Below are 22,442 nucleotides of genomic sequence, written 5' to 3' on the forward strand. Positions count from 1 at the left end.
GGTCAATCTGTGTAAGAATGTCTTATAATATTTATTTATTTATTTATATATTCCAACGCTGAACCAGTGAAGGGGACTTACTCGTATTCTGGACCACCTGAAGATTTGAACTGAGTCACGCCTGAGTTGGTTACCTCATTACCTGGATTAGCGACCTCAAAGCTGTATAAAGAGCGCGTGATCTTGTTTACCTGCGAGTGTCGCTGCGAAATCCTCGCTGATTAGTTATTAGTTGTTAGCACGACTGGCAACAGGTCAGAGCGGAACCTTCGACCAGCGAGCACGTGACGACTCCGGGCGACGCGACGGGTTCCCACCACTGCAGCTCGTTATTCACTCATAACACCACCAAACCTTACCATTCCCTAACCTGACATACCTACTTCAAATTTGATGCCAAGTTGCCAACCGACAGACGTGATATTTGGAACCCATGCAGGGTTTTTGTTTGTGTAAAGTTGTGCTTTCCATCTTCCCTAAAACTTTTATGTCGAATTAGCGGATGAGAATACGCATTAAATGTTTAAACATAGGTATGTATACCTACATATGTTTCTGTATGTACATAAAACAAAGAGAGTATGGCAGTCACTTTTTGAACGCGTTGTTTTATACGTTCCAATTGATGCTGTCCGTACTAATCTAATCCATAGTTTACTATAATGAGGTGCCAAGGTGCCAAGCATGATTAAGTACTTAATAGGGATTATTACGCAAAACTCTGCGTAGAGGGCGTCACTAACACAATCACAGGGCCTACCGCGAAACACGAAAATCGAAAGTTCGGTTTCCGCCTCAAGAGTGATAGATCACTCTTGCCTATTCGATCTATAGTGAAGCAGATAACGAAATTTCGATTTTCGCGTTTCGCGGTAGGCCACCTGTAAACAAACCGCCTTGATGCATCAATGTCATAGTGAAAATTTGTCAAAAAACTGTTAAAGGCCTAGTATGTATAGTATAAGATACTCTATGATTTACTATGTGCACTAGTCCTGCACTCTGGCGGCAGAACATTGCAGTAATACTCCCTATTGAATGTATTTGATGGATGCCAAAGATGTTACAATATATCAGCAGTCGTTGTTGCGATGCGCCCAAGCAGCTAATTCGTTGATTTGCGCCACGATTTCGACCCAAATTACGCCAACATCCATAATAACACCGATTATAGTGATTTATCGTAAACATAATTCTGCATAAGTAGTATAAGTACACATAATCATCATTCCCTTAGTAATTCGGAAATAATTAGGGGCCGGTGGGCGTTGGGTGTATCCGCTACATAAGTCGTGTTTGATAATTCAATGGACCGCTAACTGGTTTTAGTTCTAATTGCTAAAAATTGTGCTAAATGATGCTTTTTGTTTTGGACTCGGCGACCGATTGAGACGCTCTCTTCGCCGACGTTACTTCACCAACGGTCCCATGCTTAGGTATACATTTAATTATTATACCTTTATATTTTGACTAAATAACTAGTAGTTCGCCCCGAACTGTGAACTCGCGGTTCGCCAAAAAGATCATTGAATGCAGTGCTACTTAGTCCGAGATGGGCATTTCGTAAATGATTCCTGATTCCACGATTAGTTGAAATTACTTTGTAATCTGATAACCGATTCCCAGATTACTTTGTAATCTAACAATACCGAATTACTAAGTATAATTCCATTTGAGTAATCAGGAATCAATTTTTCGAATATTACAATTACAAGTAATTGGAATCAATGTTGATTCCTCATTACAGGAATATATTACTTGATTTCTTTCAGATTGTAACTAGACGCACTAGCTGATCTAGTTAACATAAATAATGATTGACACAGCTGATCAATCGATAATATTTTCATAAACTTTAAAACATCAATTATTATGTACAAGTGTTAATTAAAATAAATACATGTAAGTAACTATAATGTATGCATTCAGTAAATTAATTTTAAATAAAAGCAAAACATTCTCACGAGAAATCCGAAACAACAAACAAAAAACTTAACTGAGTCAAGTTTCATAGTGGGCCATTAATCAGAAAAAGTGATTCGCTGAAACCAAAGAGAATGGAATGTGTATAGAGAATTACTGTCAGTGAATTTTGTAGTCGCGAAGGTTATGCTGCCATCTGTTGACGCAGTATTGAAACTAAAGATGAAAATGTATACCTAAATAAAAATATCAATAAAACATATATACTTACATATATATATAAATGATTTTTATTAATTTTGGATCGCCATGTGCTTTAATCCGTGTTTTTTTACATTGATGTGCGTTAGAATTGTTAAATATCAAGGGAGTGGCGCCATCTGTTAGGGAGTAACTTTGACTTGGTTTCCGGGGCACGGGGTTATTTCTTTGCTTGTCTTATGGAAATCACATCTCTTTGCTAAAACTACTCAAGATTGGTACTCGAGTTTAAAGGAAATAAATAACAAAGATCTTATATCGAAGTGCGTCTAACGCGTCAAATGCGTTTCGTTAATGTCTTTTATGGTTATAAATACCCCCACGCCAAGCTAGGAACGGATTATTCTATTTTTGTCCGTCGGATTGTCACGATCTCTGGCTCGCCCGTAGACGTTAAAACAAAGGTGTTATTTTGACGATTGGATGTTTGACTTTACGTAGCTACTATACTGCTTTTTGTCAGACTGTTCAATTGTTAGTTCAGTGTAAATACTTACGTGTGTTTTGGTGTTATTGTGTTTTAGAGCCAGATTAGTGTCTGATTGCACGGTCAATCAACCGGAAACGCCTAACCTAGCGGTGATAAGCAGGCTTTTCCGGGAATCCAGTAGAGTGTTAGGTCCAGGTCACGAAAGGGGCCTGGCGTCAACCTTTTTACCGACACAGGTGACGATTATACCTCTTACGTTCTGTTCAAGGTCTGACAGAGGGATGTGAGGATCTCACGTGTGGATCATTAAGAGTAATCTTTACTCACTGAAATCTGTTGGTAATTGAAGAAGCGTGGTCTTGTTATATATATTTATATATTCACATTTTATATTTGGAATAGGGCGCCTTATTCGTCAGTACCCTTGGCTACGGCCTACACTGCGGAGGGAGGCAATCACACAGACACTAGGGTTTGCAATACCTCGGTTTTGTCGGCCGAACGTTTACAGCTTAAATTAGGGTCCCTCTCACACACACTCCTCCCTGTAAAGATAGAGGTTCGCCTCTAGATTTACACATTAGAATAGGGACATTGGGGTAGAGTTAGGGTAGAGTCATTATTTGGGTGTTAGGGATATTTATTATTTCTTTCTTTATTATTATTTATTCTCTCACATATATTTTGGTTACACACAGTGTTAAAATCATTAGAGTGTTAACTGTTTTAAAATACAGAATAAAATTAAAGTCTAGTTTCAGTAGCATAATTATGGATGGGTTACTGAGGCTCGTACATTAGATATGATTTAAAGGTAATACATTATTATATTGGGTGAGATAGGGGAACAAAGTTATTTGAGGACATACTAAATAATTTTGTTATAGGGAGCTAGTGACAGCCGAAGCAGTTCACTAGTGACAATTTGAGCTTTTCTATATCGGGGTAACTAAGGGTATTAAATCATGTTTAATAGGTAGACGATTGCTTCAGTATTCCATACATTTATAGTAAGAATATTCAGATGAGTTTCTTGGCGTTTCTTCTTGTCTGAAAATAGGTTCCGAAATGCAGATAAAAGTAAATATTACATAGTACTTAGGAATATCTATTAAAAACAAAACAAAATAAAATAGGTATTATTTAGTTTAGAGACCAGTAATCATCCGAGGCGTGACAGTAGATAAAGTATGTTTGTACGTATTCATATTTGCATCATTTACATATAAATATTTACCTTTAGCTAGCTAGGTTAGTGAAGGGATATAAAAGGAAAATTATGTTTAAATTACAAACAACAAGGGCTTATACTACTGTTCACGGTAACTGGTCACGGTAGGGCTCGGTAGGAGATAAATTCTAAAAAATATAATTTATTATTTATTTTTCATATGATTTTATTTTTCATGTGATAGTGTTATAATATATGGAAATATAGTAGATTAGTTAGCAGAGGGTTAAGGTACAAGATTACATTTCGTACTACTACTATCAAAAATACATTTCGATAGTAGATATATCAAAAAAATCTAAAATATACTTTAATTATGTAGGCCTAGCAACAGGCTCTTATGAATCGTAATTAATCTTAATCTAATTATCAGAGCAATTTATTGATGTTAATATTATTCCATAATAAAATTGGATTATTATACATATCAAATTTAACACTAAGAATGTCACAAAAGGATCGTCAAACATTAAAAAGATTGTATAAAAAAATACTAGTCTAGAATTTCTAGAATAAAATCTAAATGTCAAAAAAAAGCATAAGTAACAAAAGAACTATATAGTATTACATCGGAATATCCATTTCCTCATCAATAATCAAATATACCTAATAAATAAATAATCATTTCGAATAACAATTAATCCCACGTTGTAATATCATTCATGTAGTCTTGTGTGGTATAATAAGCTTTAGAAATAAGTTTACGCTTTACATAATTCTTAAATTTATTAATAGATAATTCAGTAATATGGTTTGGAAGTTTATTATAAAATCTTACACAATTACCCATGAATGATTTTTTAATTTTATAGAGCTGAGTGAAGGGCACTGCGAGCTTATGTTTATTTCTAGTATTAATATTATGAATTTCACAATTTTTCCTAAAATTTACAATATTTTTATGTACATACAGAATATTCTCATAAATGTATTGACAGTGCACTGTCATTATGTCAATTTCCTTAAATTTATCTCTAAGTGAGTCTCTATGGTTCATTTTGTATATTGCTCATCATATTGCTCATGACGACTTTTATGACATACTGCATGGCCGTCATTTTGGATTCCAAGATGGTCAACGTTTTCGAAATTTGCGCCCCCTAAAACCTATAAAACGACATCCATGACGACTTTTTATGACATTATGCGTGGCCGCTTATTACATTATGCGTGGCCGCCATCTTGGATTCCAAAATGGTCATCATATTCTAAATCTGCGCTCCCTAAAACCTACAAAACGACATCCTTGACGACTTTTATGACATACTGCATGGCCGCTATTTTGGATTCCAAAATGGTTATCATTTTCGAAAGCGGGGCCCCCTAAAACCTATAAAACGACATACATGACGACTTTTATGACATAGTGCATGGCCGCCATCTTGGAATCCAAAATGGTCATCATTTTCTAAATCGGGGCCCCCTAAAACCTATAAAACGACATCCATGACGACTTTTATGACACAGTGCATGGCCGCCATTTCGGATTCCAAAATGGTCATTATTTTCGAAATCGGCACTCCCTAAAACCTATATATCGACACCCATCTCGACTTTTATGACAAAGTGTTTTGCTACCATCTGCATGCAAGACATTTCTATTATTTTTACGTACAAAAATGGCCCCCTGTCAACTTTCAATCGAGATTTAATCGATAATTTATTCGATTAATATTCAGATTAATTCAATTTCAATCTATGTTAGGTCGACTAAACTAATCGCGATTAAAATTTGAGAATTAACTTTTTTTATTCCATTAATTAGTCGAAACCTATAAAACGACATTCATGACGACTTTTATGACATAGTGCATGGCCGCCATCTTGGATTCCAAAATAATCATCATTTTCGGAATCTGAGCCCCCTAAAACCTATAAAACGACATCCATGACGACTTTTATGACATAGTGCATGGCGGCCATCTTTGAATCCAAATAATCATCATTTTCGAAATCTGCACCCCCTAAAACCTATAAAACGACATCCATGGCGACTTTTATGACATAGTGCATGGCCGCCATCTTGGATTCCAAAATAATCATCATTTTCGAAATCTGAGCCCCCTAAAACCTATAAAACGACATCCATGACGACTTTTATGACATAGTGCATGGCGGCCATCTTTGAATCCAAATAATCATCATTTTCGAAATCTGCACCCCCTAAAACCTATAAAACGACATCCATGACGACTTTTATGACATACTGCATCGCCGCCATTTTGGATTCCAAAATAGTCATCATTTTCGAAATCGGGGCGCCCTAAAACCTATAAAACAACATCCATGACGACATTTATGGCATAGTGCATGGCCGCCATTTTGGAATCCAAAATGGTCATCATTTTCGAAATCTGCGCCTCCCAAAACCTATAAAACTACATCCATGACGACTTTTATGACATACTGCATCGCCGCCATTTTGGATTCCAAAATAGTCATCATTTTCGAAATCGGGGCGCCCTAAAACCTACAAAACAACATCCATGACGACATTTATGACATAGTGCATGGCGGCCATCTTGGATTCCAAAATTGTCATCATTTTCGAAATCTGCACTCCCTTTAACCTATAAAACGACATCCATGACGACTTTTATGACATAGTGCATGCCCGCCATTTTGGAATCCAAAATGGTCATCATTTTCGAAATCTGCGCCCCCTAAAGCCTATAAAATGACATCCATGACGACTTTTATGACATAGTGCATGGCCGCCATCTTGGATTCCAAAATTGTCATCATTTTAGAAAAAAATCTTAAATTAAAAAAACCGGGCAAGTGCGAGTCGGACTCGCGCACGAAGGGTTCCGTACCATAATGCAAAAAACGGCAAAAAAAAAACGGTCACCCATCCAAGTATTGACCCCGCCCGACGTTGCTTAACTTCGGTCAAAAATCACGTTTGTTGTATGGGAGCCCCACTTAAATCTTTATTTTATTCTGTTTTTAGTATTTGTTGTTATAGCGGCAACAGAAATACATCATCTGTGAAAATTTCAACTGTCTAGGTCAGTATATCACGGTTCGTGAGATACAGCCTGGTGACAGACGGACGGACGGACGGACGGACAGCGGAGTCTTAGTAATATGGTCCCGTTTTACCCTTTGGATACGGAACCCTAAAAACAATATTATAAATGTGTAACAAACCGAGCACTTTCATTTGATACCAAACTCGACCATACATTTCTTGCAATTAAAATGACCAGAATAGCGAATGTAAGAACTTCACTTCGCTTCGCTCGCTCGTTCGAAGAACTTCACTTCGCTTCGCTCGCTCGTTCGATTATAAACATTATTGGCAACAAAGGTTAACAATGATAATCTTTGTTGACAATTTAATAGACAAGTACCTAACCTAAGTGCAGATAACCATCTTTAACAACACACATGGTTAAATCAGAAATCTTGGCAAATTTACGTACTATCATGATTCATGAATGAAGCCTATGAAGCCGAATGGCCTGGGTTCGAATCCCGGTAAGGGCATTTATTGGTGTGATGAACGCATATGAGTCATGATTCAGGAAAAACTATTTAAAAACGTAAATACGTTACGCGTGCTTTTTTTAATGTTAAAAATATACATTTGTACACACATTGAACACATACGACCGGGGTAACTTAGGTCGTAACGTCGAAAATAAAGGTACCTACCATAAGAAAAACAATATGGCGGACTATTTGCACATATTGAGCAACCGAAAGAAAAATAATACTTATAATATAAACGTGTCGAGTGGGGTATCAAAATAAAGGATTTTAAAAGACGATTGAAAAAATATATACCTAGGTACAAGTGGTACAACAGCCTGTGACCGTTATGAACACTTTGCTTCAAGGCTCGCATTCCAAGCGCCGAATGATCCATTCAGGAACAAAATTACATATTTTACGTCACATAGACTTTATATGTTGTCGCATATGCGGAAGAAAATGTATGCCAATAAATGCAATAACTCAGAGGAACATTTATATTATAGGAAATATGGTCGGAAGAGCGCCGCGCCGCTTCCGCGCGAGACGGACTGCCGCTACAACCACGTGGCTTCTGCCATTGCCATTACCTCCCATTAGTATAGTGAGTGCCCTATTAGCATAGAGTAATATAAGTCAAGAAAGAGTGGTAACTCCATAGTTACATCAGTTTTCTTACCAAAACGCGCATTATTTCGTAGTCGACATCTAGCGTCAAGTAGCGGAATATATCAGTTAGTCAACAATAGATGTCGCGGCGAACAAAAACTCTAATGCTCAACAATTTTCAGCTAATATATATTATAACCGGATTACTCGAAACTCTATGTTCAACTTCTTCTGCTTCTAATATAGTTGTAATTTTTTTTAGCAGTACGTATTTGGTCAGTAGCGACACTCGTGCCATCTGGTGTCAAGTAGCGGTACTGATAGTTCCACTACTTGACGTTAGATGTCGACTACGAAATAACGCGCGTTTTGGTACCGAAGAAAACTGATATATGGAGTTACCACTCTTTCTTTACTTATATTACTCTATGCTATTAGTGAACTGCGTTATTCCTATATCATAAGCCCTAGCTGTATTAGTCAGTCAGGAATGTTAATTTTAGTACAACATTGTAAGGTACGATGGACTTTGTACTTGTGCATTTGAGCCCTCGAGGCCGCCGCTTATCAGTGCAGCTGTCTGCAGAGACAATAACACCCATAATCTATATCTTAATTATTTGCTGCGAGTTAGTTGTAGGTAGCTCGTGCGCAGAACCAACAATAAACATTGACACGAATATCGCCCAGAGCCGGCGCCGCGCCGCGCCGGCCCGGCCCGGCCGTGATCGCAGCCCATACACATGCGTCGCAAGGAGTCATAGTTACATACAGAAACATACATGTAACATGTATAACTTCTGACATTAAAAAATCTTTGTTGACGTTAGAGGTGCAACGACCGCTCTTCTTTACTACTCATACTCATAAACTTTATTGCATATCACATTGTATCTACTACTACTAGTTACACGGTATTATTATAAATTGGAGTTCAGGGGGGGGCGATTTTTGAATTTCGATCGCTCGATTTTGTCACTCGAAAATTGGTGGAAAGCGGCAAAATGTTTTGAAATACGAGCGATAAAAATTGGGAATCTAGTGGTATTAACCACTCGTTTTCAATTCTATTAGTAGAATTTAAATGCGTAGTAGTGGAGATATTATTGAATGAAATACACAAAATCGAACGGTCGAATTTCAAAAATCGGCCCCCAGGGCGCGTAGCCAACGTGCCAATCGGTAACGCTCCGTAGCGTAACGTAGTCATCTATCACTCTTCCCCACTAGTGCGGCAGTCAGGTCTATTCGGATTTCGAGATAATCACAAGATCTTGAGACGATTTAGAGATCAACTAGATCTACATTAGATATCGACTAGATATGACTTGGATATCTAAGTCATAACTTGTCGAAATCGTTCAAGAGGACCTCCAGAATCGCGGAAACGTCAAATTTGACATATCTGTCTTACAAATATCTTTAAATTATCCGTATCGTAACTTGTTGAAGTCTAGTAGAAATCTAATTAATTTTCCGAATCGAGCCGAGTGACAGTTGCATTTCGTTCGCTACGGAGCGTTAACGAGTGCACGTTGACTACGCACCCAGTTCAGACAGATTTTGTTAGCATTTATCGTAAAACCTATAAAAAATTTGAAATAAGTAAATAAAATATTTAAGTACCGTAACATCGGGGTACTTTAGCCCTAGGGGGCAACTTTGTCCCAAAACGAAAAAAAGATTGAATTCCCGTCACGCCGCACGTCAGGACCTATCGATGTATTTCGCGCTATTCATCGTTAGCTGACCGTATGGGGCGGTGGGTAAAAACAGTTTCACGTTAACAACGCTGATTGGTCAGACCATAATTTCGGTGACAAGTTGTTACCTATAAACTACGTGATTTTATAATGTGCAAACTTTTTCTCCAAACAAAGAAAGCAAATAAGTTTAAGTGTTTGATTGTTATCAATCGTAACAGATATGTATCTAGGATCCTAATGTGATATAAATCATAGAATTTGAGACATTATTGTGAGAAGTATATGTTATTTAAAATCGAAGTATTCTTTGGCTATCGTTTTCGGGTTTCTTTGACCCATGGGCAAACAGTTCCTTCACAGAGAGCAGCGACGCAGATAAAGTCTCTCTTCATCTACTGAAGCTCTCATAACGGCATGAGATCAATCTGATAACTCAGAAGACAATTTACTATTGACGCAGGTTATAAATTGGGATCCCAGGAACAGCAGCCAGTGGTTCATCCTGTGCTGGAGCAAATGAACCACTGGCTCAGGTTTCAAAGACAGATTCTCTGGATTTTAATGGAATTAATGAAAACAAAGATAAAGAACATCTGCCGCATAAGTGTGATATCTTATATAATGATTATCAATTTTTAAGACTGATTAGTTACAGTCGACTGTTAACTAGGTGCCTAATACCTAGTGAAATAATTATATAGGAAAACTATTTTTTCATATGATAATTATAGTTACACATGTTAACTATTTCTAATGATTAACCATTATTAAGTTTAGAAGGTTTTTCTGATTGTTTTGGCAAAGTTTTATTAAAAAAGCCATGTTTAATAGATTTATTACTTTGTGTTGATTAGTTTGAACTTTTTTAGTGTAATAAAAACAAATGAATCTTACTACTATGTCCTTCTTTGATATCCTGTGTATTGTGTAATAAATCTAAACAGCTTTCTTTGCGCTTTTATTGCAAACCGTTACGTTGTACTCAATGAAAAATCGAGGGCCAAAGAAACGCGCTTCTAAGTGCAACTTTGGCTCAAACTTTGCGAAAAATTTAAAAATATTTAGAGGATGATTTATTAAGTTTTACGTATGTGCATGAGTTGATTATATCCACAATTAAATACCTACCTATGCCTATAAAAGAGTCATAATGCGAGTAAAATTGAAGTGCTCAAACGAAAGGTAAAAAGTATCATGATTTTGGGACAAAGTACCCCGATGTTACGGTACTTAAATAAATTGTTGATAAAATCATGGTTGTCCACAAAAAGTGCGAGATTACGAAGAAATGAAGGTAAATTGGTTTGTTTACAATTACATTATTAGGGCCAGTTGCACCAACCACAGTTAACAAACAGACTGATCAACGTCACGCAGCAGAGATCTATAACATTTAGCGAACGCTTCAACGGTAGCAGACGGTATGGTGCAACCGACCCTTAGTAATTTCTATTGAACTCCACTTTAACTGTGTTTTTGTATATATTCACTTGTTTTGCGCGACTCATGCCGTATTTTGATAAAGGACTACCGTATCTTAGATGTACCTATGTACATGTGTTGCGATTATGGGGTGCTCGGGCGAGGACGATATATATATCTGTGTCATCTGAAGTACCTATGTGAAGGGCTTAGGGAAAGGATTTGACTTGATCCAAGTGACTCGGGACGTGAATTGCGATGTGACCTAATGTTGCAACTGCCGAAAGGGCCGAGACGAGCGGTAAGCGGGTGACGCGCTAATAGTAGATAGGTACCTATTCTTAATAGGTAAACCCCGCACGTAGAAGGAAAACCACTGACAATAAAACACAACATTTGCACATTTCTTAAGATATGTTAAAATTATAACTAATAGGAGTAATAGGGAAGTACTTATATTAGTCTGTGGGCCACACTCCACAGGCCTCTCGTATTGCGTCGCGTTATATTGTTATGATGTATTATTGCTACGTATTCCATAACGTTTTGGACGAGGTGGGTGAATGTCATGTTACTTATATGAATCATATTTCAACACGATATCGTAATCACATGTTAGGCATGTATTTTGCCAATACATGCAAATAATATATATTCAAAGTAGGTAAGCACAATAAAATAATGTCTATGATATTTACGATGAAATGTATGCGGGTAATTATGGAAATTGAATAGCCCCGAAAATTACTTAAAATCACTCATATTCCGTTGTAATGAGGTTCCCTTTTCGGGATTATGCGCCATTTTTTTGTGCTTTTTCCTTACGGAATATACCCGAATACACTTGGTAGTTTTTACTGCTTTAATAACCCTCCAAATTGTAAACAACGTAATGATAACTTTTTGTAGCAATACATCTGACGCAGGTGGAGATTTGGCCTCTCAGAGATAAACTCGGATGGTAAACAACCTCTAACAACGAATCGTAATATCGCTGCGTCAGTACGCAGCGATATTAACATTGGTAGACCTTAGGTCGTTGAATTAAGGCACAGGAATGGTTGACTGTGTCGAGGATGGTACCTACGTACAAGCCAATACTTACTGTTATCTATAACATGATAAACCTCTCAATCAACAGTCGCCGTTGTTTTGTCAACTGAGGCCCATTCAAGACGTTTTGATGGCCGCTGGTAATATTGCCGATACTCTGATATGGTAGCCATTCGTGTCATATGGCGGCAGACCAAACTTTCTAGAATTAATAGCTAGAATTATTAACAACCTACAGGGTGGGGTTCTCTGACCAACTCTCTGGAGTCTGGTAGTTAACTCACTGTTGGAAGAACTAAACAAAGGCCCAATGCATACGGTAGGGTATGCAGATGATTTAGTGATTCTTGTACCTTTCTTGTTTGACGACCGGTCTGGCCTAGTGGGTAGTGACCCCGCCTATGAAGCCGAATCCTGGTAAGGGCATTTATTTGTATGATGATACAGATATTTGTTCCTGAGTCATGGTTGTTTTCTATGTATTTAAGTATTTAGATATTATATATATCGTTGTCTGAGTACCCACAACACAAGCCTTCTTGAGCTTACCGTGGGGCTTAGTCAATTTGTGTAAGAATGTCCCTATAATATTTATTTATTTATTTATTATTATTGTACCTAAACGGCAAAGTCCCGGGAACAGTATCGGAAATCATGAATAAAGCACTGAAGCAAGTGGAGAGATGGTGCAACTGTCATCAACTCTCCATAAACCCAGGCAAAACAGTGGTAATCGGGGGGCACGGCAGTGCCCCCGCCAAGTCGAGCGCGAAGCAAACACTGCCGTACCATCCTTTACTGGAACCATTTCGCCGCATTTTCAGGTCCCTATTTGAGAATCTCTGGATAAGACCAGAACGCAGAAATTTTCGTCATCCAGTAAGCTATAATCACATACTTAAAATCCAAAATTTCAAGTCTGTAGGTCATTTAGTTCCGAAGTTAAGCGAAAGCAAAGTTTCGCATTTATGACACACACTCACTCACTTATGATCATCAGAATAGAACTAGTACTTCCCATAAACTCAGAGAGCTGAAATTTGGTACAGAGTTAGGGTTTAATGGCCACATAAAGGGAAAACTATAAAAACTAGGATAATCGAAGATCTGGAGTACCTGGTGACCCTGATTAGAAAACACAAAAGCCCAACCAAACTATTGTAGATCGACATACCGCCTTTACAAAAAATATTTAAATTGGTGGGCCGCTTTATTTGATGTCAAAAATCGAAGGTCTGAAGTATCTGATGAAGAACCCTCAGCTGGTCTCAGCTGTATTAAGGCTCCGTCAGACATAGGCGTTTTGCTTGGTGCAACATATGTACACACTGTTTTGGTCATCCGACACGCCTTGATGAGCATTTGGGAAAGTAGTACCCAAGATGGAGCTGATGCTGAACCCTGGCTGTACCTAGTGGAACTCAGGCTTGGTGCAACATATGCACACACTGTTTTGGTCATCCGACACGCCTTGATGAGCCTTTGGGAGAGTAGTACCCAAGATGGAGCTGATGCTGAACCCTGGCTGTACCTAGTGGAACTCAGGTTTGGTGCAACATACGCCCACGCTATTTTGGTCATCCGTCACATCTTGATGAGCACTTGGGAGAGCAGTACCCAAGATAGAGCTGATGCTGAACCCTGGCTGTACCTAGTGGAACTCAGGTTTGGTACAACATAGGCCCACGCTATTTTGGTCATCCGTTACATCTTGATGAGCACTTGGGAACGCAGTACCCAAGATAGAGCTGATGCTGAACCCTGGCTGTACCTACTGGAACTCAGGTTTGGTGCAACATAGGCCCACGCTATTTTGGTCATCCGTCACATCTTGATGAGCACTTGGGAGAGCAGTACCTGAAATAGAGCTGATGCTGAACGCTAGCTGTACCTAGTGGAACTCAGGTTTGGTGCAACATAGGCCAACGCTATTTTGGTCATCCGTCACATCTTGATGAGCACTTGGGAGAGCAGTATCCAAGATAGAGCTAATGCTGAACCCTGGCTGTACCTAGTGGAACTTAGGTTTGGTGCAACATAGCCCCACGCTATTTTGGTCATCCGTTACATTTTGATGACCGCCTAGTGGAACTCTGCAACAGGCACACGACGACAAGTCGGTTAACCAAAACAAAGTGTGCCTATGTTGCACCAAACCTGAGTTCCACTAGGTACAGCCAGGGTTCAGCATCAGCTCTATCTTGGGTACTGCTCTCCCAAGTGCTCATCAAGATGTGACGGATGACCGAAATAGCGTGGGCTTATGTTGTACCAAACCTGAGTTCCACTAGGTACAGCCAGGGTTCAGCATCAGCTCTGTCTAAGGTACTGCTCTCCCAAGTGCTCATCAAGATGTGACGGATGACCAAAATAGCGTGGGCTTATGTTGCACCAAACCTGAGTTCCACTAGGTACAACCAGGGTTCAGCATCAGCTCAGATCTATGTATACTAAAACCTTTACCAGAATGTAACAAACACTTTTCTGAAAACCGCATCAAAATCGGTTCAGCCAAACGCGAGATAATCGCGAACAAACATACATACGGGTCAAACTGAGAACCTTTATTTTAAGGCGGTTAAAAATACATCAACTTTGACATTTTTGGCAGTAATGCGCCGCAGTCGGCAGCTATACTGCAGCAGGATTGCAGCATGCACTACTGCCGACTGAATTACTGAGGTAAATATCAAAAATTCGGTCAGCATCATCGTATTTGACATTTGCTGCAGTAATGCAGTCGGCAGTATTGTCGCAATATACTGTTGCAGGCTACAAAACGCTCGTGAAACTATTCAACGTCCATGATCATGCTTTCCAACGTCCAACGTTCAGTAATCGAGTGACCGCTCGCTGTACATCATTCGATACCTCCCATTTAGGGAGGTATGAGAGGCCGTGCCCGCCTTTCGGCTGCGACGGCTGTGGCGGGTCGCTCCCCACCGCGTGGGGAGGTCAGTCGTCATCGTTTTGGGGATGACAGTGTTGCTGGTGACCGCTCGCAACACGCGCTGTGTTGTGTGTGACTGCGCGGGCGTGATCAAAGCGGGTCGCGCGCGCAGCGCGCCGGCGGGCCGCTGCGTCCAAGCGCAGATCGCGAGCGCCACGCGCTCGCGTCACGCTCGCATCGTGCCCCGCTCACGCCGCGCTTTGAAAACGCTCATGTGTGACGGAGCCTTTAGAGATATGGTAATAAAAAAACTACTCCTAAAAAGAAAAAAAATGTGTCAAATAAGAAAATCTAATAAAATAAATCAATATGCCCACGTTTCTACAAAAAGAAGTGAAATCCCACCAAAAACATTCTGTAAAAAACTAGCCAAGTCTCGATGGAGCTGCTTGTTTATCTCTAAAAAGTAATGAAATCTAGACAAAGTCGTGCCAAGTCTAAGGTTCCTTACTGCGATTTCTTTATTATTATAGTTAATGTTGTGTGACTTGGCCGTTGAAGGGTACACAAGGGTACAAAACCAGGTGCTCCATGACACCAAACATACAGTATAAAAAATTATTTCCAGTACAGACGGACTTCTAATCATTGATAGAAGTCCGTCTGTACGTCTATTTTATGTTAGATCGATGGTCGATTTGACGCTTCAAAAAGAAGTGTTTGTTTCAGGCTCGCCTATATCAAGCCTACAATTGACTGGTTATTGAATCAACGTTTTCCAAGTGGCAATTTTCCATCGTCAATGGGTAGCGTTTCTGGCGACAGATTGGTGCAATGGTGTCATGGAGCACCTGGTTTTGTACCCTTGTGTACCCTTCAACGGCCAAGTCACACAACATTAACTATAATAATAAAGAAATCGCAGTAAGGAACCTTAGACTTGGCACGACTTTGTCTAGATTTCATTACTTTTTAGAGATAAACAAGCAGCTCCATCGAGACTTGGCTAGTTTTTTACAGAATGTTTTTGGTGGGATACCGTTTACCAGGAAAAAGACCCGTAATGGCATGAAGCAGCTGAAGCTTTATGGAAGGGTACTGGAAATGTCCAATGAAGTGAAATATCTAGGCGTTACACTAGATAAAGAACTGAACTGGAGAAAGCATGTCGATCTTACAATCACCAAGTCACTTAGAGTGTTTGGAATGTGTAGATCGGCTTATGGCAAAACGTGGGGTCTAAACCCAAAGGTACTAAGATGGATCTATACCATGATGGTAAGACCAATCATCTTGTACGGATGCCTGGCATGGTGGCCAAGGACACTAAAGAGCACATGCAGGGATGCCCTTATGCAAATACAAAGAACGGCATCATGCATGGCTATTACTGGCGCGTTTATTAGAACGACGCCAACAGCGGCGATGGAGGTACTACTAGACCTCCCGCTGCTACAGGTTGGCCCTAACAGGCATCTGGAGCGATAGCAAGCCACACAAACATGGAATGTGACAATTTCATGAAAAGGATTACGAATATGGGCTGCGATAAGATGCAACCCAAGTTTGTATTCCATAAGAATTTTAACGTTAAAATTCCAACAAGGGCTTAATGGACCGAAGGTCTTGAAGCACCAATCTCTGATGAAAACGACATCATATGGTACAGACGGGTCTAAGACTGAATCTGGTACGGGGGCAGGCATTTATGCAAATGACTTTAGTAGTAGTAGTGAGCCAGTTCATGGTGTTTGAGTGCGGTCGCAAGAAGACAATGGAAGTTCCTGCCATTTGCCTCAATGGTACCCCTATAGATAGAGTGGACCATTTTAAGTACTTAGGCCATGTGATCACGACCGACCTCAAAGACGACCTGGACATGGAAAGGGAACGAAGGGCCCTGTCGGTCAGGGCGAATATGATCGCCCGCAGATTTGCAAGGTGCTCTAAAGAGGTGAAGGTTACTTTGTTTAAGGCGTTTTGCACTTCCCTCTACACCTGCAATCTGTGGGCGGCGTATACGCAACGGGCATATGGGTCCAGTACAATAATGCGTTCCGGGTGTTGATGGGACTGCCTCGTTTCTGTAGCGCATCAGGGATGTTCGCGGCGGCGCGCGTGGATTGTTTCTATACTACCATGCGTGCACGCGCAGCATCCCTGGTGCGCCGTGTGCGTGGCAGTCCCAACAGCGTCCTTCGCATGATAGCGGATAGGGTTGACTGTCCCTACTTGTTACACTGTGAGGGATTCCATTCGCCCATCAGTGTTGTTTTGTTTTAAAAAAATAACCCTGTACCTACTAACCCCTTAGTTTGTAAGCATTACTAATAAAAATTGTGTCCATGTGTTACACGTAATAAATAAAAATATTCATTCATATTCATAAACATGGGCAATTACGCCACTGTCTTCCAAGCCGAGACATTCGCTATAATTGCCTGTGTATATGAGAATATAGTTAGGCAAACCCAAGGGAAGAAATCTATATACTCAGCGAGAGTCAGGCTGCACTCAAAGCGCTTGAAGCGCCTAGAGTGGACTCTAGACGGGTATATAATGGCGTCCAAGCTCTGAACGAGCTTGGAAGGCAAAACAGAGTGCAACTGATATAGATAACACAACAGACACAGAGTGTAACTGGTGACTGAGTTAAAAAATGTCACTCAGTTCAGGTATCTGGGGCACTGGGTCACCGAGGACCTATCTGACGACCTTGATGTGGAGCGGGAGCGTAGGGCATTGGCGGTGAGAAGCAACATGTTGGCTCGCAGGTTTGCACGTTGCACGAGGACCGTCAAAATAACTCTTTTTAGAGCATTTTGTCAGTCTTTTTATACGTGCAGCCTGTGGGTCAAGTGTACGCAGAGATCTCTCAATGCCTTACGCATTCAGTATAATAACGGTTTCAGGGTGCTGTTGGGGTTGCCTCGATTTTGCAGCGCGTCGGGGATGTTTGCCGAAGCTCGCGTGGATGGCTTCCAAGCCATAATGCGCAAGAGAGTGGCCTCCCTGATGCGCCGAGTTAGGGACAGCCCCAGCAGCCTTCTGAACACTGTTATTGACAATTTACAGTGTCCAATAGTGCTCAAATGGAACGCTATGCACATGGACCATAATAGAGGTGCTAATTTAGTTATTTAAGTTATTTAAGAAATAGTTTTAGTTTAATTAAATTTATTGTATGGATCTTGTTATCTGAATTAAATATTATTATATTAAATATAGATCCCACGGCACGAGGGATTCATAGGCAATGCATGAAAATACAGGAACTTGCCAGAGCCGGATCTGTAAGTAACCTTATAGGTCCGGAACCATTCGTGGGGCTCTCACAGGGAACTATCACAACGGCTATTAGAGACCATACCAAGACTAAACATCAGGAAGAATGGGACAGTCTGACGGGTCTAAAGTATGCAAAGCTCTTTATGCAAGGAGTAGACTCCGGCTGGAGCAAAAAGCTTTGGAAACTTAGCAAAAGACAACTCCAAATCATAACGGGGGTGTTTACCAGCCATTACGGGGTCCAAGGAATTAAGTCTGGCCAAGATGGGACACTCTGACAACACCGATTTAGTGTGGCGAAGAGGAAGAGACAGTGAAACATTTAATGTGTGCTGAATGTCACGCCCTCGCCAGACAAAGAATAAAGGACTTTGGAGCAGGATATCTGGAACCAAAGGACTTTAAAACGCTACCCGTGAGCTCCATCATCCAACACATGGATATGGTGGGAAAAGCTCTTGAGTAGTTGACAGATCTTCTCTAGGGGGTAATTGCACAAAATATCCCTATGGGTCGAAGTGTATCCGCAAGGGCCCCCGAAAACAATATAATAAGATTACCAACCTAATAAAGGTTCCGTCACACAGGCGCGTTTTCCGGGCGGGGCGTGAGCGTTTTATATGTAAAAGCGGCGCGCCCCGCTCACGTCCCGCCCGCAAAACGCGCCTGTGTGACGGAGCCTTAATATCTCGATATACCTACCTGTATAAACTTACAAAATAAAATAAACTCAAATCGCCCTGTGTTTTTTTATTAATCTTAATTTAATTGTATTTTATCTAGTACCTATGTAAATGTAAACGTTTAATCTTATATGGACATTTTTTCTGCAATTAAATACGTGAAATCGTGAATGTCATTTATTCATGGCATTTAAACATTTTTTTTTTCGAACACCCCGTGTTTATAATGTTCGTTATATCACTATTAACTATCAAACTACTCGAATCGCGCCCTATTGCGTGAACGCTATTTCATAAAATAACGTAGGTATCTAATCTACGTAGCAAGTACACCTACGTACGTTTCTAAATCGCTTTAATACATATAATATGTGGATGGAGGTACCTTATGTCACCATGCAAATTATAGTTATTACTATCCATGCGATGTTTTATTTCAATGAGTCTGCTGTTTGATAACGACACGTCTTGGACATAAAAATAATATACAGTATTATGTATTGTTTAGATGGCGTATAATACATACCTACCTGCATCGCCTAACACATGTAGTTAAGCACAGGCAGTGCAGTGGCAGATACCACGGAGAGATGAGATACGATCACAAATCGCAGGCACAAGCAGGGCGCCCGCGCCCGCCACTCAGGGATCGCACGGGCCACTAGTCTGAGTATTGTGACCCATCAGCGTAACAGCTGCAACAGCTATTGAATTGAAAACTCAGTAATTTATTGTTTACCATATTCTCGGGCAATAAATAAGTTCTTAATTCAAACTAGTGTTCTATATAATGGATGTTGAGACTGTTTATGAGCAGTGAGCGTAAATAGGCAAGTTTGCTTTTAAATACATGTGAGAAAGGTGCATCCCTGATACTGTCCGGTAGCTTACTGTATATTAGAGGGCCGAGGACATACGAGGACAGACTGATCGTTTGGATTTCGCGAGCTTGTGGGGCACGGGGGCAAGCTGGCCCGCGTTTTTATTGCTACGCAGACTATATTTTGTGTTAGCTGATTTAGTTGCAAACTCTTTGCTATTATTGTGCGTAAATATTGCCACATTTTGGATTAATAAAGATAGAAGTGTTAGTATGCTAAATTGTCGAAAGTACTCGCGAGCAGAGACATCGTCAGGGACACCTGCTATTGCCCGAACAGCTCGCTTTTGGAGTACAAATACCCTGTGCCAGTCTGCTGGTGTAGCCCAAAGTTCGGTACCGTACGTGATATACGCGTGTACTGTGGCAAAGTAGCAGCTCCTGACGACATCTCTGGTCGCAGTACTAGCGAGGCGCTTCAGCGCGTAGCACGCGCTCCCCAGCTTGGCGCACAGCTGGTCGATGTGCGCGTCCCACCGTAACCCGCTGTCTATAGTGAAACCCAAAAGTTTTGTTTCGGTTACCTGCTGGACAGCGTCATCACCGGCGCACACCGTCGATCGTTGGATCACGTGACTGTTAAGCCTAAACTTCGTCCAGAAAGTCTTACTTTTGTTGAGGGCCAACCCGTTCGCGTTAAACCATTGGCTCAGTTGGTGAAGGGTACTGTTGACGTTTGTTTCCAATTGTTCGTGGGATGCGCCTGTGACGACAGCTGTCACGTCATCAACATAGATATAAATGTTGGGGCCCTTTATGGCCTGTGGGAGGTCATTGAGGAGAATACTGAATAGGGTATTCGAGAGGCACGAGCTTTGAGGTACCCCGAGTAGGCATTTCATTTCCTCTGACCAAACGCGACCGCCATCACCTACGACCACTTGGCATCTATCGGACATAAAAGACATAAGTAATGCTAGTGCCGGCCCACGAACACCATAGTGCCCTAGTTTGCGCGCGATAGGGCGGTGGTCGGCGGTATCGAAGGCGCGCGAGAGGTCGCCGCACACCACGGCCACCTGCAGCGCGGCCTCTCGCGCGCTCAACACGTCCCACACCACCTCGCGCCCCAGGTCGGTAGTCGAGCGCCCGTGACGGTATGCGAATTGTCTATCTGACAACGTATTTTGTGTATACGTTAATACTTACTTAGATATCGTCAGTCTGTCTCTACCTATTTACAGCATTGAAATGCGCCTCAGGGGCCTTTATTTGTCTCATTTTTTTAAATGTAAATTAGAAAATACCGATGTAATTATGGGTATAATGTATAAATTATTAGTATCTGCTATGTCGGTTGTGTTGCGTGTGAAGCAGAGGGCGCCATGAAGCGGTCAGCGTGGCCTTGTCAGATAAAGGGATCGGCGTCTGCTGCGGTCTGCGGACAGCGGTGGGCCTTTACTGGGAACAACTAATATGCTTGATTAGTACTTAGTAGATGACGATTCAAAAATCGCTGTAAGCATAAGTATGTAAAATTTGAAGTGTTTATTTTTAAATATTTCAGTCGGTTAAAATCCATATTCAAAGTGCTTGTTCAATGGCTGATAAGACAGTTGTTCGTGGCCCCCAAGTTCCCCAACATGTCTCGTATTCCAAATTATTAGCTCCACTCCTCTCGATCATAAAAGAGCCTATCAATAACCAAATTGAGTCCCGGAACTGGTGTGTAGTGGAATGGAGATGGTTCAGAGTTCAAATTAATCAGAGTTTGACGCACGGGAATGGGTCGTCACGACTCACGGCTCGTCAGGAGGGAGATGACTCAATCAGTGGTCAATAACAGACGCTGCGATGTCGTCGTCTTTACGGTGTCGATTAAATGTCGTCATTAAAGTTGAAACATATCAAGGTAGTTACTGTGCGTATGTTATTGTCAAACCACAATACTACTACTGGAATATATAGGAGCACTATAGCATTCGACTAAGTATAGTTCATCAGTTTCAGCTGCTGGAAAAAAAATCTTAGATGACCATTAAACCTTCAAGAACTTACAACCCCTCTGGTGGTGTGGTGTGTTACGGGTGTCCATGGGCGACGGTCATTACTTACCATCAGGCGATACGTCTGCTCGTTTGCCTCCTATATCATAAAAAATCCACAGATCTCGTGCCTCTCACGACCTTCGGGTACATTGCAAATGAATTAAAATAAATCAGTTTTAAACATTTTTATTTCTTAAAAATTCTTAACAATTAAAATAATACGATACTCGAAAAGAAAAATAGTAAAGAAGTAACTACCCCGCATGCGCTCCTAAATGACACAAGATAAATAGTAAAGAAATATACGTTGCACTATAAGTGTACAAATTATTTTAGATAGTAGATTATATAGATATAATAAAAAACAAAAAAACAGAGCCACACGGATGAAACAAAACTACCACACGTGGGCTCCTAAATGACACGCTTAAACTTAGTTATATTTTTATTCGAAATCACTTTTTTATTTATCGAAAAATCTTTACAATTAAAATTATACGATACTCAAAAAAAAGGAAAGAAATATACTATGCACTTGAAGTGTACAAATTATTTGAGTTTAAACACACTTGTACACACACATTTTCACTTCAGAAGT

Source organism: Cydia splendana, chromosome 6 (genome assembly GCF_910591565.1).
Source record: "Cydia splendana chromosome 6, ilCydSple1.2, whole genome shotgun sequence".
Classification (NCBI taxonomy): Eukaryota; Metazoa; Arthropoda; class Insecta; order Lepidoptera; family Tortricidae; genus Cydia; species Cydia splendana.